Source organism: Poromitra crassiceps, assembly GCF_964638095.1.
Source record: "Poromitra crassiceps genome assembly, chromosome: 17".
Lineage (NCBI taxonomy): Eukaryota > Metazoa > Chordata > Actinopteri > Beryciformes > Melamphaidae > Poromitra > Poromitra crassiceps.
In genome coordinates, this window is record NC_139635.1 from 34,016,877 (window position 1) to 34,035,639 (window position 18,763).

Consider the following 18,763-nt stretch of genomic DNA (forward strand, 5'->3'; position numbering starts at 1 on the left):
ATGAAAACACCATTTGTCAGGTCAGTTACGGTTGCTGTGTGTGTGTGTGTGTGTTTGTATATATATATACATGTATATATATACTGTATCTCTGTCTCTCTTTCTCTCTCTCTCTCTCTCTCAATCAATTGCCTAAGCTGGGGCTGGCCACAATGACTTAGGGAATTATGCTATGAGGCTAACGATATATTGCTTGTGTGGGTGTGTAAGACGCGCACGCTTTTGCATGAGCAACTATGCGTTTGTCTTTGCGTGTCTTTGCGTGTCTTTGATGACGTGTAACCTTTTAATGCGTTTACACTCTGACATGAGGATCTGTCGTGTTCCCCTGTGAAAGGAAAACCCTTGACAATCTTTAGGCTCCCGTGCTCCCCTGCCCTGCCCGTGCTGCTGCCGGGCCTGTCATCTCTCATATCACGCCAAGCCAACATCAACAACATAATTACATCAGCCGCACCAACTCCTCCGCTTCCTGTCAAAGACCAATTCAGGTTAATGTATTGCTTCAAAATAAAATAGTAGCCTATTCCACCCACTGTCACTGTGTGATGTAATGTAAAGTTGGGCGACATCTCGTTATCTTGCTTTGTTCATGGGGGAGGGATCGTTGATATCCTGGTCTTCTTCTCTGGTTTTGGATGACTCTATAAAGGGCTATGTGGTCCTGTATTGGCGCCACCCAAAGGCGTTTGTTTGTATATTTAATGTCAGGATCACTGATACAGTACATTAAAAAAAAGGCAACACTGACCCTTTAAAACCATACCTCCTCCAGTCTCCGATAGCAATTCTGCTCAGATATGAGCTGACACCTAACGACCATGTTGGGTTTTGTCCATCTGTTCATTTGGCTTCTCAATATGGCTGCCCATATGTTGTGAATCTCATCATACTGTTAACCTGGCAAACTCAGTAGATCCTCGTGGTATACAAAATTTACACTCATATAACTTTGTGTATTTTTACTCTTTGCATTACAGATACAGAAATAGATGCAAGCCTTCATCTAAAGAAATCCTCTTGACATAATTGTCATCTCTTTTTGCAAACTACCTGTCACCACAAACCTTTGTGCTAATTGTTCCATCTGAAACCTATTTTACAATATCAGCCCCTTTTCATTCCGAACTCGTCCCAGAGCACCGCTTTGTCATGCGCATTTTGCGTTTAAGGTAACGCTCCCCGGAGCCTTGAGCATTTTATGGAATGCACCACGAGCGGGCCATTAAAAAGCACTCCGCACCTGTGGGTTCAGGCAAAGGTCCAGTACACCGGCAGGCTCGTCCAGAACGAGTTGGGAAGTACGGTAGCACCAGGGGGACGGTACTACTGTACCACCCTGGTTTTGGGTTAGCGGCTTGGGCTTGAAGACCCCTGGCTCTCCATTTGGAGACCCTACCCTAAGACCACCTACCCAATGCCTAAACCCAACCTGTGGAGTCCCCCCCCGCCAGGTGATAATACTACCATCCCCTGGGTGGTACTACCATACTTCCCAACTTGTTCTGGACAACGAGCCCGATGGTGTACAGTACTTGACCTTTGCCTGAACTCACAGGTATGGAGTGGTGCATTCCATAAAACGTTACCTCAAACACAAAAGGCGCGTGACAAAGCGGTGCTCTGGAACGAATTCGGACTGAGAACGTGTTGACAATATGAAATATTTAAATTTTAAACATTGTATAATTTAAGAAGAAGAACCAGATGGACAAACCTGTCTTTATTGTCACACGACACCCATTACAACACATGCATGCAGGGCCACACACACACACACACACACACACACACACACACACACACACACACACACACACACACACACACACACACACACACACACACACACACACACACACACACACACACACACACACACACACACACACACACACACACACACACACACACACACACACACACACACACTCATCCCAATGGTGGCCGGTGAAATACAGTTCGTTTTGACTCAGACATGGCATGCCCTTCCTCCGGGGGGCAGCGAGGAGCAGTGGGCAGCTTTTTGGTAGAGCACCTGGGGACCAACTTCTGTCGTAGTCATCGCTGGTCAGGTGACGATCTCCTGCATGTTTTTTAGTAGGGGTCCATTCCGATGTTGTATGGAGGAACCCCAGGGGACGACATGGGGGGACATGCCCTTAGCGCCCCCAGCATCCCAGGCGGGAATCAAACCCTCTACCTTCTAGATGTGAGGCGACAGCGCTACTGCGCCACCGTGCAATTTATGACACTATGTGGCACAAAATGACAATATTGATTGGCCTAATGATCGGTGAATGGTTGCATTTTATCAAAACCTATGCTGGTGAAACATCAAAAATCAAACTGCACCCTGTTGTTGTCTCTCCCTATGGCCAACCTCAGCAGTGCAGTATCTAGATAAACTAATCCTTAAATCACTCTCACATTATAAAGATAGTCTTTTCAAAATGACCTCTGCCTCCAAAGGAATGAGACACAAAATGTAGCCAAGTAAGCTTCTTGCGTGGCATACAAAGCAAAACGTCAGTCACAGCTGTCTGTTCGTGGACGAGTGTGTGTCCCCTGTGTGTTCAATTTGGTAAACATGCTTACTTTCATTTGGATCCCAACGCTGTTGTCAGTGTAAATCAGGAAGGAGTAGTCAGCCAATCGATACAGACGTGAGAAAGGATGCACTGCTCGCACCCCGGGGACTCATCAATGACAGTAGTGTATTACCCCAGAGAGAGAGAGAGAGAGAGAGAGAGAGAGAGAGAGAGAGTGTGTGCGCGCGTGTGTGCGTGTGTGTGTGTTGTGTGTGTGTGTGTGTGTGTGTGTGTGTGTTGTGTGTGTGTGTGTGTGTGTGTGTATGTTGTGTGTGTGTTTGTGTGTGTGTGTGTGTGTGTGTGTTGTGTGTGTGTGTGTGTGTGTGTGTGTGTGTGTGTGTGTGTGTGTAGGGGAAAGTGCTGCTATGCATGCACTTCAAATGTCATACTACTGTATTAGCTCGCTGCTGCACTATGAGCATGGGCACGCATTCCCTCAAAATCTCCATTCAGTAAGAGAATAGACTCAAATCATTTGAGTCAAATGACTGCGTCTGCTCTAAAAATAAATAAATAATTCAATAAAAGAAAGTTAGTCGTGACTCATTGCAGCGAAGATCCGTCTGTAGTGCTTCAGGTCTGATGAAGGGATGTAATGGAAAGATGACTCAAATGCCTTGTTGATTCATCAATTAATTATTATTATATAAGGAGGATTTTATTCCATGACAAAGTTCCACTGCGCACAGAGGGTCACAGTCCTGTAGAAAAGACAGTCAGGAGTGCGCCACGAGAAAAGGCATCTACCCATCATCATACTGTAGTGAGCACCAGCCCCCCACCTTGGAGGCCAGTGATTTTCCATTAGGCAGGCAGAAGTTTCAGTAAATTTAGCTTTAAATTTATTTATTTTAATTTAAATTAGCTACATCAATACAACCTTGATCTTTTTCATAAGAGACAATACAACCGTGGTCTGGTCATAAGACAAAATACATGTTATCTATCCCTAGGAATGCTCTGCAGATGGAGGAGTCCACCTGAGAGACGTTTTAAGAAAGACAGCCATAGATCATTATGGAACAGAGTCAACAACCAATCAATAAACAATCAATCAATAATTTTGCACTCACAGGGAGTCGGTCTCTTTGTGTCTCACTTACATTTTAGCAGCAACTCTCACATAGCTAACTAAAGAGTAATGGTTTGAGAGGAGGGATGTATTACCGAATAGACCCACCAGGCTCAGGGGCCCAAGAGCTCAGGGGGCCCCTAACCCAGAGCCTCTTCACAGGGCCACCGTGTATCTTGCCCCGGGCCTGAGACGAAAATGATCTCGGCTTAGAGCATCCAACCCTTTATTTTTGACAAAACGTTCCATAAGTTTAGGGACAATTAGAAGGTTATTGTCGTTTTGGCTTTAATCGACTGTACCTGCGCTGTAAATCCTGTTTTATTGAGATACAGGTGAATGCATTTCTTGTTATTGTGCTGTTGGCTTTGAGTGTTCAGGTGGCTGTGCTGTAAAACCTGTTGAGATGCATGTCTTCTTAGTTATTATTCTGGCCTTTATTGTGCATATGTGCGCTGTGAGTGGGGGGCCCCTTTATGCATCCAGGCCCAGGGGCCCGTCATGCCATAATCCGCCTATGTTCTCACTCTCATCTCAAGTCAATTAGGGACATGCCGTGCTCCGACTTGGAGCAGTTAGACGTGATGCTCCAGTCTCCCCGCTCTGAAGAGTAGCCTCCTGATGAATTCAACTGATTTGACTGATGAAGTTCCATGGTCTCACTCTGTCTCATCGCCCTCCTCTTTTAGCTTAAGCACAAAGGGAGATTAGTGAGAGATTTAAAATGGTCTGAAGTTGTTGAAACCTTCCAGCACGTCCTTGTCCCATGTTTGTAATGCTGTAGGAGTTTCGACGGCACTGTATTTGGACAATTCCATCACAGATGACTTGGTTTTAATATCTCGCAGTGACACTTTATCTTCAAATGTAAACGGCAATATTTACATTACAATGAAGTACCACGGTGCAGGTCTACCAGCATCATCACTAGGGCGGGTATCGCTAAAAGAATTAGGAGACATGGGACCAAGTCACTTTGGGTCAAGTCTCAAGCAAGTCTCAAGGCATTCGGTCCAAGTCTCAAGCTTGTTTTGGACAAGTCAAGTCAAGTCACAGGTTCTGTCAAGTCAAGTCCTTAGTTAAGGCAAGTCCCAAAATAAGTCACTTTTTTCCACCCAAGATACTGCAGTCTTCCTTTGTAAAGAAAAAAGACAATAGTACCTGTCTAATAGTGATGCCATGACAATGATCTGATCTGATCCATAGACCATATTAATATCTGATGATAATAATGTTCATGTTAATGTCTGACCAGAAATACAAAATAATCTAACTTTAGAGCGAGAGGGTGTAACGGTAACATTAACGACATTAACGAGTAATGACGATTAACCCCATCTCTGACCTACAGTAGGCCTACCCATACTGTACCAAGGTGAAATTTGCAAATTTGTGTGACGAGATTACATACAAAGTCATTGCATACACATGAGTAAACTCGATTTCGCCCCGGGCGGCGCGAATGAGACGAATTACACGAATGACGCAAAATTGACCAGTTCCCCTCCCCCTGAACAGGCGCCGCGACCGACCGGAGGAGGCGCTAGCGCAGCACCATGGCTTCCCACCCGCAGACACGGCCAAGTGTGTCTATAGTAACGTCTAACCAAGCCGGAAGTACCGCTACCAGGAATTGAACCCGCGCGTGGACCGGTGGGAGGCTCAGGCAGGCGAGTGCTTTTACCTCTACACAGAAGCCCAGCTTACATTGCTCCTGTCCACGCTCTCCAATCCCATCTCATTGAATTGATCTCTCTCTCTGCTCATGTCAGGTCATTTAGGTTCATTAGCCATCTGAAGGCAGCTGATGATGAGCTATGAGAGCCTGGCTGAGGTTTAGTGCCGTGTGCTTTTCTCTCTGTCCAACACCTGGATTAATGACCAGGGTCTGTGGGGCTTGACCAGACGATGACCCGGAGCCAAAGGTGGATGGGCTGCAAGTGAATCACTCGCCCTATGGACTTTATGTAGGAGGGTGTGATGTGTGATTTGAGGATACAACCCTATGAGTGAGAATGCATTAATAAATCAGCTGCTACATCTCATACCGAGAGGGATGCTTGACGACAGGAGTTGAGACAGTGATCTGCAGGCAGGTGTAGTTATGGCACAGATCCTGCACTCCAGAGGCACACATTTCTCTAGCTGCCTCATTTCCCATTCTGACTGTTGCTGCAACCGATTATCAAACAGCAAAAGAGCAAAGCGAGTCGTCGTGTGCCGCGAGCGTCAGCTGGGTACCGTACGACGTCAGCTGGGGTAATTTCACAACCGTCATCGACGGCGCACGCAGCCCCCGCGACAGCCGTGACCATTTTCAGAAAGATTGTTCATGTTTACGCGCGTGCCAAAGAAGTTACAAAAATAATAGCAAAGTGGACTGATCCAGAGGCTGAGAAAAACGCAAACAGACATGTCAGCCTTCAGCCTCCAAAATGAGCTATATAGGCTAAAGACTTTGATGCCTGTGAATGGAGTTGGACTATAAAGTCCTTGTGCTTAAAGGAGGACTTACCCCCTAGATATGTATTAGAACAGTGATTTGAAAATACCTATGGAAAAAACCAAGAAATGACATAATGCTCTTGTCTATACTAGACTCTTTGGCTGTGTTCAAGTCCAGATTTTTTTTCGGAAATCGACGCCATTACAGTTTGCCTACTGCCTCAAAAATAATTTATTTGAGAGGGGCCATATCTTTATAAATATCAACAACTAGCCAACGCTGGTGGCCTGTTTGGAAAGAGCTTTGCTCAAAATGGTTGAAAGTTATATCAATTTGGTAATTCAGTGGCGAACTAGAAATTTAATTATTTTTCTGCATGTATCTCTATGGCAGTGTATCAAACTACGTTACGAGAGCAAAGTGGCATGGGCTCGTTACAGCAGCACACCGCACAATACGACAAACCCCCCGTTCTGGGGTAACACAATGCGAGATTTCTCTACGTCATTCCCTCGTCCAAGTTGCCATATAGTCCCTTTTTCATTTTAGTTTGGGGGCTTTTCGTGATTCTTGTTAAAAGTTGTGCAAAAGTTTTCCTCTCAGTGCAGTGCAGGCTGCCTGCGCCTCCTCCCAGTCCCTCCTGCCAGACCCCGGCTGGCGAAACAGCCTGCTGCATGCATGGGGCGCTCTAACCTCATGGAGCAACAAACAAACACAGACAGAAATAGCTGGTGTGCGATTTAGAGAATACAGTCTGAGATTGGGTACAGGATTGAGGGAATCCTGCATCTGTTTGCGAAGGTGCGACTGGACAGGACGCTTTTCACAGACAGGCACAGTAGTCGGAGCGAGGCGAGTGTCTCTCAGGGCTACTCAGGGCACAGCTGCAGATCTCTCCTCCTCCTCCTCCGCGCATTCAGTCTGTCCAAAATCATTACCGATATAATCAGGGCCGTAACCAGGGTTCCGAAATAGGGGAGGTCCAGCAAGGGGGGCGCCACCGGAAAAAAATTGAGGGTTTTTTTCCCCCTTTTTTAGCCATATTTAGAGTAATATATCATTTTAAATCAACATTAGGATTATACTGTTGTGATGTCATTATTCAGTATATTCTCTTTCATGTCACCACCTGCTCAGCTCTCCTGTCAACATAATTGTAACTAACAAACACAAACTGTTTTAGCCAAATTCATATCAAAATGACACCTACAAACACAGGTACACAACCCAAGCCGTACACAACACACAAAGTCATCATCGATAATAAAAAAAAACATACAGAGGGACATTTATTTATTCCTGATAGGAACGATTGAAAAATAAAATAAAATATATTATGTTGTTTTTAACTTTACACCACCTCTTTTTGTTACTTATTGGGTCATGAAACTGAAACCATGCATATAGCCACCTGCATACCTGACTTCGGGAGCTTGGCAATTGGCATCATGCATGATTAGCCAGTAGCATCCCAACGTATCACACAGGTAACATTACTTAAGAGACAGACTAGACACTTACTTTCTTGGTTGTTGCTAAAAAATCTGTCAGTGTCACTCACTGTCTGTCGTTCACTCGCTCACTGTCTCGCAGCTCGCTCACCTTCAATTATCTCGCCAGGCAGACAGACAGTCATCACTCACCACCATGCTGCTGCTCTCTCGGAATCAAGTTACCGCGGACGCGGCGTCAGATGACTTCCTGCCTGACCTGCCTTTCGTTTAAAAATAAAAGCGATCCCGTGTTTTTCATGCTTTTCCATGCAGATTGTTTTATAAAAAAAAAAAAAAAAAATTCCCTCTGAAATATTAGGGGAGGTCCGGACCTCCCCGTTCTCATAGCTAGTTACGGCCATGGATATAATCTCAGTAGGAGGGATGTGTGGTGAGATATTTCGTTTTAACCTTTAAATAAGTCCATTTACTAGAGAGTAAATTGTAACATAGTTTATTTACAAAACAAAAGTCCACACACGGATCCGGATCACTGCCTGCTCTCACTACTTCCTTAAGATGGCAAATGACCCCGAACAAAGGTTGTCTTACTTCTTTATAACCTTTGGTCTAGGCTCCGCCCAGACACTGTGTCTGCAGTTCACAGCGCCCTCTATCTTCCTGGAGTAGTAATGAACAGGATTATTTATCTACAGTTCCCTCCTTTTTTTCCTTATAAGGAAAAACTTAACTGAGGGATTTATTATAAAGTTGCTTTTTGGTTTTGCAACTTTTGTCTATCAGCATACATCATCAGCATTTTGACATCTCACCCCATCCAGAGATACGCACAAGCAGGTCCACAACGCAGCCCTTTCCCAGATCACATAATCCACAAAGTCCAAAACACTTCTATGAATCAAATGACCCGGGAACCATGCTATGAACCACCCTGCACACAGCTCTGCACAGAGTGCGGTGACTTTTAATAGCTTATTCACATTCAGAGGTACCTACTTTTTCCATTTGCTTTCCTTCGAAGTAGGGAAAGGCCTCTGCGAGCTTCTACTTTTATAGAACCACTCACTTAAAAAGCCTGTGCATAACCTAGCCTACCAGCGATACCAAAAGTCTATGATGATGCTTATTATATAATGATAATGTTTATACTATATTATAATAGGCCTTTTATACAATACTTCTAGATTTAATTAGTTACATACTCTAGTACTAGACACAACATATATTCAATTCAATCATTTACAGTACATATTATTACACTTAACAGCTTTCAAGGTTTATAGTTCACTATCAATTATTTGGCATATGTTTCTGAATTCAATTAGGGAGTGCAGGATTCTTGTGGCAGTTTTATTTCTTCTTCGTCCTCGCGTTGGGTCGTCTTCATTGGCTCCACCTACTTGCTATTCACACACACTCCATCCATTCCAACTTCATTCATTAAATCAATATCCTTTCTCACTGCTAAACTGTCTGGTTGATTGAAATGTTCCATCTGTCTTGAACTCGATGTCTCCCTCGATGTTCCTGGTTTTCCTGAAACAGAAACTCTAATCTTAGTTCTCTTTTATATACATCAGTTTATCTCAACAGTCCTACTATTGTTTAATTTTGATTGCATTTTTCATCCAGATAAACTCAATAATCGTATTGTATGTTCTATGCATGGTTTCCTTCTTATATTTATTTTATTATTTGCTATAATTATAATTATCTTCTATTCCGAATTAACTGCTCCCTCCTCTGTTGATCTAACCCTAGGGGATAAGATTGTTAATCATATTCATTATAACCAGCGTTCATGCAGACATTACAAAATGAAATTCAAGGATTTTCCAGTACTTTCCATAATACTATTTTCATTGTCAAGGATTTCACATAACCAAGACTTCATGGCAGCTGTAAGTTTGGCTCAGAAGCCATCAATTTTACAAGTTATTTTATTGGGTATTTGATAATTTATTGGTCTAACAACACAAAAGCTTAACTTCTGTGTGATCAGATCAAACCCCCTCTTTCCTTACGTTCCACATTATTTATTTCTGTTTTGCATACGCTGTTTCTACTTGGCTTAGACAACCTGTATGATGATAGGGTTAGCATTAGGTGAGGGAAAATTGCAAAGTAAACTGGCTTATTAATCAATGGGAGGCCATATTTAATATATTTTGAGAGACATACCAAGGACCACTCAAAATCTGTCCACAAACCTCATTTATTCCGCATTATTTACACTTTAAATTTGTACTGCCTGCATTTTCATACTCACCAAACTACTTTCCTATATTTTCATATTATTAATTGCTATACTTAATTGTCGCTTTATTATCAAATCTTAATTGTCCAGGTTCCAGCAATGATTCAATCCTATCTGTTCATTTGACATTATGATAGCATAATTTGTATAAAGAATGATTCATCTCACCTCTTAAATTGATTCCTCTTCAATATTACCTGCCATGGATTCGGTCCCCTCCACGACTATTTGTCCAATAACTTTGGTTATAACAATCAACTTTTCATAGTTAGTTATGAATTAGTTAGTTTGGTTAGTGTATTAATTCATGCAGTATTTCAGCTGTTCCCATAGTTCGACGTCATACTTACCTTACTTTTTGATCCTGTAAACAATTAATCACACAACAAATAACACAAATAACCATTCTCTATCTACAGTATTGAGCTCACTTAGATTCTATAACAAATAAAATTCTCTCCTAGTCAGTCCGAAAATGTCAAGTCCGTCCCTTTCCCTCTCATACACACAGTCACAAGTCTGAACTCCGAACTCTTCATTATTCTCATTATTCTCCTCTTCCTTCCCCCCTCTGAAAATCGCTTCCAGATTTTCACTCCATTGTCCATCTCTGTATAACAGACAAGCATACAGATTAATGACAATTTACACTTTTAATAAGCAAGATTATTTTCTCCATCTGCAAACCTCCACACTTCCTTATAACGAAATAAAATTAGACTGAATATTAACCAATACACTTTAATTTAGTTGGAGTTTACCCAATGTGGAGTTCACATTCAAATTTTGTTCTTCAAACCCTGTTTACAATGACAGACAGACGGCTCTTCTCGGTCTTCAAATTAGCATTTCAATCACTTTTGCTGCAATAAAAGCCTTTGATCAGCATGACTTCCAATTCTTTTCAACTCCTCTTCTGTGAAAGGAAAATAGTACCAAAATTCTGTTGTCTTATGAGTTCCTTTTAAATGATTACCGACCAAATGTTTGTAATAGTAAAAGATCAAATTAGTTACAATTCCGGAATGGAATACTGGTTTTTCTTCCTGCAAATAAAAGCAATGTTATGCTTCACCTCAGAGTTTTACATGACATCACCTCTCAGCCTACAGTCCCCTGTAAGAAAATTAGCATTTAGATTATTCCAAGTTCTCCTCCCATTTTCCTGTTAAGTCTCAGAGATTTAAATGACAAGACAACATTGTGTAAATATAATTCCTGACTACATTTGCTTGAAACTTATCAGCTCTTCACTACTGTGGGTTTTTTCCAGCCGCTCATCTCGGACTCCGTCTGAAATGTTAAAACCATCATTAGCAACCTGCCATAATGTACAATTTTTCTTAATTTTCTGTGCTCTCATTTTCTCCAGTTCAGCTGGACTCCGTCTGAAATAAAAGAACATAGTATTTTATTTACTTGTGACTTAATCGCGGTAGACAATTCATTTTCTCTTCTTCTCAAACTTACAGCAAAGTTAAATATGGATCATCATAAAGCAGTGTAACACATTAACATACTAACAAAGGATTTCTAACCCACAATGACTTCATCTGAAATGAGGTTCATCGTGTTGTTTATATTTATAGCCTTCACCTTGTCTCTAATTCTAATTGGCAACATAAATTGGAAGAATCTGAAATTCAACTCAAATTATGGATATTGATATTACCATAATTAGACAATTCTGTGTTATTTATTCCCAACCAAATTTTTTCATTTTGCTCTCCTCTTCCACCTGAAATCTTACCATCTCAAAGTCTCACTCAATGTTATTGTTCTCTACCCCCTCACCCCTACTTCAACTCTTCTTATCTCTGTTTAGGAAGAAGGGATGAGATGCATTGTCACTATGTTAAATAACTAAGTCCTTTTACCCAACTGGAGTCATTCTGTACTCTTATTCTTCACTGTAGGCACATTGTAAGGACACTCCCTTATTCTGTGCTCCTCACTCTTACAACAAAAGCATCCTGTCCTCTTGTCTCTGTTCTTTTGTCTTTGATCAGGCTGCCCTGCTGTCACACCCCACCCCCCCCCTGCTGCCATAATTGGAGCGGGGGTGGTTTACCTTCCTGTGAGATCCATCTCTCCTGTCTTTTGTTGCAATTTCTGTTTGCTTTGTATTCACAAATGCCTCAGTTATACTTATTTTCTCCTCTCCTGTCAATAATTCTACACTCTCATGTTTAACTATCTGTAATTGACGCATAGCTTGTACTAAGAATTCCTCTGCTTGTCTTTTGGCGATCTGAGCAGCCCATAAATTGTATACTATTTCATGTTCCCTTCGGGCCTGGTCATCCAATTGTTTAAGAGATAATTGTTCTAACACTGCATTTAATTTCGCTTTCTCAAAAGTGCCCATAGCTGGCCATGAACCCTGTGTCCAATAAGACCACTCAGTTGTCTTTTCTGCTGCCATGAGCCCATGCAGATTCATCATTTCTTGGATAGGCAGGATTTTCTTATCTTGATTTCTCAACTCCATTTCTGAAAATTACACAAATAGGTTATTACACAGCAAAGTTTCCCCTAATTCTACTTTATTTTACCAAGTTGCTTATTTACTATACAATCATGTGCTTTACTTCTAATCACGTTTGAGTAAAATATTTGTAGTTTTACACATGCAGTACATTCATTCACACAAAGACTACAAGTCCCATTGTCCTTGTGAACAACACTCAAAATGGCCGACAGCCATGTGCTTCCAAACTCCCACAATAAACGAACCGGCGTAAAGCAGCTGCTGGCTTATAAATTAATTCCCTAATTATTAAGCCCCAGCTGAGGATAGAAACTATTGATGTGATAGTCATTGATTTTCTTTCATACAAGCCGATTTAACAAACAACCGCGGTAAGACAACACAGCCACATGCAACAAATTCTGCTACCATTGTTCATCCCAGCAACTGAATAGCATTCACACTTAGAAGCATCGTCTTATTAAATTTGTGCAACCACAACTGGTACTGCGTCTCTTTTCATTTCAGTAATATGCAACATCTCCTGAGTGCCACTATCTCAGAGCGGCCAGCTTTTAAGCTTACCGTTTCTCACATAAAACTCCCTTCAACATTCCTTACCATACACTTTTTATTTGCTAGCTAATTCAGTCACTGGATGACTAACGTACGTTTTATTCCTTATTTATTTATATAGCGCTAATTATATTCCAACCGGGGGAAATCCGGCGACTTCAAAGCATTTACTGTGGTCTCTTTTCATGGGTCGCCAATGCGACTTCCCCTTTCTTTGTTAGCACATTAGCCACTGCTAACTATTGTACTTACATATATAGTCTCCCAGAACAGACAAGTTGGGTCTCTATCTAGAGCATATACTTTACAGGCCTCTAAGGTCTCATTCACACACATTGTGAACGATTCTGCTTCTGATAAAAAACCCATCTAACGGTCAAATGCTTCCACCATATGTGTATAGCTGCATTCGCCAGAAGTAGATGAAACAGTCTGTTTTAAGAGACTACTGAACAAAGGATCGTCCCCCCTCCCGCACAGCCTCTAAGGATTTTATTTATTTACCTAGGTTCTTAATTCTCTCTCAATGGTAGGCCTACACAATCTGCAGCAGAATATCTGTTACATCAATAATATGATTAGTTACCGAACTCAGTTACCTTATAATGTTTAAATGATTTCCACCTAGTGGATCCTTGAGGCTCCAACTTGCCTCTTAATCAAATTTCCCAATAGCAACATAGCGATCTTTCTTCCACGCTATTCTTTATGCTCTTTTAATCATTCGGTAACCAATCATCTATTGGGCACAATTAACACATAACACACTTAGACTTTTGTATTTCTAAATAATCAAATTACAACTCACCTTGGCTTCCCATTTGCTTCTCGCCGGCCTGCTCTGACTGTGTTGTTGTTGATTTGCGCGCTCCACAGGAATTCAGGGCCGACGTGAAACAATGGCCCAAACCACAGGCCCAAAGCCTGCCCCACTATACCACTATACTTCCCCCCTCGACACGGGTTTCGGCAACCAAACTGTGGTGAGATATTTCGTTTTAACCTTTAAATAAGTCCATTTACTAGAGAGTAAATTGTAACATAGTTTATTTACAAAACAAAAGTCCACACACGGATCCGGATCACTGCCTGCTCTCACTACTTCCTTAAGATGGCAAATGACCCCGAACAAAGGTTGTCTTACTTCTTTATAACCTTTGGTCTAGGCTCCGCCCAGACACTGTGTCTGCAGTTCACAGCGCCCTCTATCTTCCTGGAGTAGTAATGAACAGGATTATTTATCTACAGATGCAGGGAAGCCGATGTGTTTAGAGAAGCTTTGTCACGTTGTCACGTCGTAGTATAGCGTTATATTTTACATGTACGCTAAACTGCGACCATATTTGTTTGCGGAAATATCAGACTGCTCTCTCTGCTCTCAGAGCACAGAGAGCTCTGCTCTGCTGCGCGCGCCCGCGGAGCTTGGAGCTAGTGCATGAGGTTTACAGTACGACTCTCTCCCGCCTGCCTGGGCTGGAGACAGCTGCTTCCAACTCGGACTGATAATATATACATCATCATTCGAGCTTATCCAGGTAAGATATTAATAAAGTAGTGACACATTCAGCGGGAAACTAACTATAATTAAGACATGTGCCAACTTTGACGACGTTTGGTTCAGTATTTTAAGAGCAAACTTCAATAAGAATAGGCTTGGAGTTCTGAGGAGCCGAAAGGGTACAGGGGGGGTAGGGGAGTAATTATCTTGAAATCCCATAGTCTTTGGGTCACCGTGACGTCACGACATGTCAAATATCCCATTCATTTGAGAAAAAAAAAAAAGCAGTGTTACACCCTTAGAGGGCGCTTATGCCAGTTATGCTGCTGAAAAATGATACAAATGGTAAAATGGCAACAGTTTGGTGTCAAATGTGGAAATTCTGACCAGAATTCTTCACACATCACCCCCAAAGTCATATATATTGGTTAAAAGCTGAAAAAAAGTGTTTTGGAGGTAAGTCCTCCTTTAATGAGATGGCCACTCTGCCGAGAAGATGTTACTGTCAAAGATGAGAAAGGAGCTGGAACCTCCCCTCTGTCTCTGTGGTGCCATCAATCTGAAACCTTAACTCACTGCACCTTTCCAAAGAGATAGTTTAGGCTACACAAAACACAGTCTTAAAAATGTCTTCTTTCTATGTGATCATAGATTGCTAAGCCCTCTCATTGTGCTTCTCTCCTCTCCTTTTATAATAGGGTTAGGGTTCATTCCGATCAAAATTTTACACACTAATACCAATAATGTATGCAAATAGGTTCCATGTGTCTCCCAATTGAGGATCAAAACAGAATATAGAGTACTGTTTCCCTGCTATAAGCCTGTATGGTTTTCCGGGAAGGTTCAGACACAATATTATGCCTTCCTTTGCAGCTTTCGTCGCTCCTTGTTCCTGCCTCTCTCTCCCACATGTTTCCCATAAACTGACGAGTGCCTTTTATACCTTTCTAAAGGCAGCAGGCAAGTTCAATCTTGAATGATCATCTTCCTGGCAGCTGCCTTTAATCTAAGCCTGAGAGCACAGAGCACTGTCTCCATTCAGGGCAGGTCTATTCTCGCTCTGTGTACTTTTGTCACTGGTCCCCCCGAGACCTATAGACTCTCAGTGTGTGTTTTTCTCTTACCTGACCTCAAACCTCATGAAAAATTGAGAACTTTCTCTTTCCTACGAACAGACACACAGGAAAGTTCAGACCTTACCTTACCTTGCCTTACCTTTTTCGGTGTATTCTCCCAGGTATGTACACACACACACACCCACACGCACACGCGCACACACACGCACACACACACACACACACACACACACGCACACACACACACACACACACACACGCACACACGCACACACACACACACACACACACAATGCTCACACTGTCATACACAGATGCAAATAGCCTACATAAACACACATGTACCCCTGTCAACCTCCCCTACTCACACACACCTAATAACCAGCAGTACCATAGGCTACAGCCAGGCATGTTCGAAACAGCCTGTTAAATAGAACATGAATTCCTCCAAGCGTTTTAAACCTTAACATCTGCCAAGCATCTGCTACAGTGCGTCTGCTTCTGAGCTCTGCACTGGTCAACTGATCTATTGGCCTATAAGTGACAGACTAATCCTAAAGGACTTAAAGAAAGGGGGTGTCGGTGGCACAGTGGTAGCGTTCTTGTCTCGCTCTCTCTCCTCACAGCAAGAAAGTCCTAGCCTGGTCAACTACATTTGTGATTCCATCTGCAAGACTGTCTGGCCTCCTCCCCGGGGGTGGGCGCTTTCAGATTCCACAGCGCGGACGGGCCAATCAGGGACCTGCCTTGTAGTTGACATTGTAACCAGCCAATGAGGAACGCCGCTGGCAAAACTGTAACGCTGCCTCCGTGGCTCTCCGGCTCGAGCAGTAACGTGATCCTCGGGTTTAAACAGCCATAAGTGCAGTTATTGCAGAAATTGACTCAGTAACCACAATTAAACAACAACAGGAGCACAGTATGCAACAGCGGAGTTTCTCGGCGGAAAAGACGTAGGCTATTCGCCGTTCTTCCGAGTGGATTTGGATTTGATTGGATCCGACGCTGATTGGCTGAAGGACTGCTGGCTACTTCCACCCACTGACATGACCCAGCTCGGAGTCCAGATAAATCCACAAGAATGTGAGTTCACGGATGCGGATGGTTTTAACCAGGCTAAGAAAGTCCTGGGTTCGATTCTCGCCTGGGACGCTGTTGGGGGTATGTCTCCCATGGCTTTGGTGCCTAGTGGGCTATCTTGTGAAAAGGGCCTTTCTGTGTGGAGTTTGCATATTTTCCCCGTACTCACCTGGGGTTTCCTCCATATAACATCAATGGACCCCCACTAAAAACATGCAAGATCAGCGGCAGTTGGAAGAAGTTGGTCTCCGGGCGCCTCACTGCAGCTTCTAAGCATTGAGCATGTGTGTGTGTGTGTGTACGTGCGTGCATGTGTGTGTGTGTGTGTGTGTGTGTGTGTACGTGTGTACGTGCGTGCGTGTGTGTGTAATGCATATAAGCATGCATTGGTGCATTGTGACAAATTTGTCCGTCCTGCTGTACCTTATAAGAAAACAATCACAAAGTATCCCAAACAGAAAACCTACCACAGTGATAACGATGAGCACAGCAACTTTCCAATCGATCTTTCACATTGCTGTATTACACCCCAACCGACGGTGTACTCAATTGATGTTTATGTCAATAATAAGCAACTGAGAAAGAGATGAAAAAGCACCAAAAGTAAGACACATAGGGTACAGTCAGAAAGCTCTCAGGGTGGTTCTCTGTCTGAGAGTGATGGAGAGGGAGGAACAGAGGGTGTTCATGTCAGGCAGTCCATTGCTGTTCATTGCCAGTCCTGCTCTGGGATAAGTTGGTCCCAGTGGGACCACTTAGGCTTACTCACGGCCCTGACTCACCGAGCACTCCACTCCAGTAACAGACTCACCAGGTGCAACACTGAATAGTTTTGTCGACACCATTTCTCAAATGGGGATACTATAGTACCCCTAGGGGTACTAGGGAATTTCTAAAAATGTGTTTTTTTTTATTGGGTATGAAGAATTGTAAAATCATGCCACATTAATAAATGTATTCAATCTAAATAAAGCAACACCCTGAGCTTGGGAAGAAATCTTTGGAGCAGCTAGTACCCTTGCGATCCGGTTTGTGCGAAACATTCTTTTCTGCAATGACCCAGCTCAAACCGAAGCAAAGAAAAGAGCCTGATCCCTCCAGCTGCCTCTGTGACACCTACAGTATAATGACAACAATCATGAGTGACGCACAAGCCCATGTTACTCACTAGATTGTATTAAGAAATTAACTGACCATTGGCCAGCCTATTTCATCTTCATGTTTACTTTGCCATACTATAACATACTGTACATGGTTTATTAAATTTACCCCCCCCATCTCCCCCAAATGTTTTGTGCTGGTGAAAGGGGTGCTTGAAAGAATTTGAAAAAGGGTACATTTGTGTGTGTGTGCGTGTGCGTGTGCGTGTGCGTGTGCGTGTGTGTGTGTGTGTGTGTGTGTGTGTGTGTATAGAGAGGGGGAGAGAGAGAGGGAGAGAGAGAGACACACACACAGAGGTTTGAGGACCACTGGTCTACACCTTCTTACATCTTAAATGCACCAATAGACTGTATCCCCTCGAGCACTTTCATAGTCAAATCCATTCTTGGCTTGCTTCCTTAATTCTTATTTTTTTGCTGATACAGTGTTTTTGAAGGTTCAGACCACAGGATTTATTCTTACTCGTCTTCTAGTCCACTCTGTCTTATCCTCACCACTAAGAACTCTTCTTCTAGTCCTGTCTGTCTTATCCTCACCACTAAGAACTCTTCTTCTAGTCCTGTCTGTCTTATCCTCACCACTAAGGACTCTTCTTCTAGTCCTGTCTGTCTTATCCTCACCACTAAGAACTCTTCTTCTAGTCCTGTCTGTCTTATCCTCACCACTAAGAACTCTTCTTCTAGTCCTGTCTGTCTTATCCTCACCACTAAGAACTCTTCTTCTAGTCCTGTCTGTCTTATCCTCACCACTAAGAACTCTTCTTCTAGTCCTGTCTGTCTTATCCTCACCACTAAGAACTCTTCTTCTAGTCCAGTCTGTCTTAGCCTCACCACGAAGAACTCTTCTTCTAGTCCTGTCTGTCTTAGCCTCACCACTAAGAACTCTTCTTAGTCTTATGTCTCTCTCTCTCTCTCTCTCTCTCTCTCTCTCTCTCACTCTCACTCTCTCTCTCTCTCTCTCTCAGTTTTGCAGTTTTGATGGTGCAAAATAATCTTGTAGGATTGAATGAGATCCAGAGGAACAAATATGCAGTGTTGGAAGTTGAGCACCCAGCAACAACTATGGGACAGATTGCTGTCAAA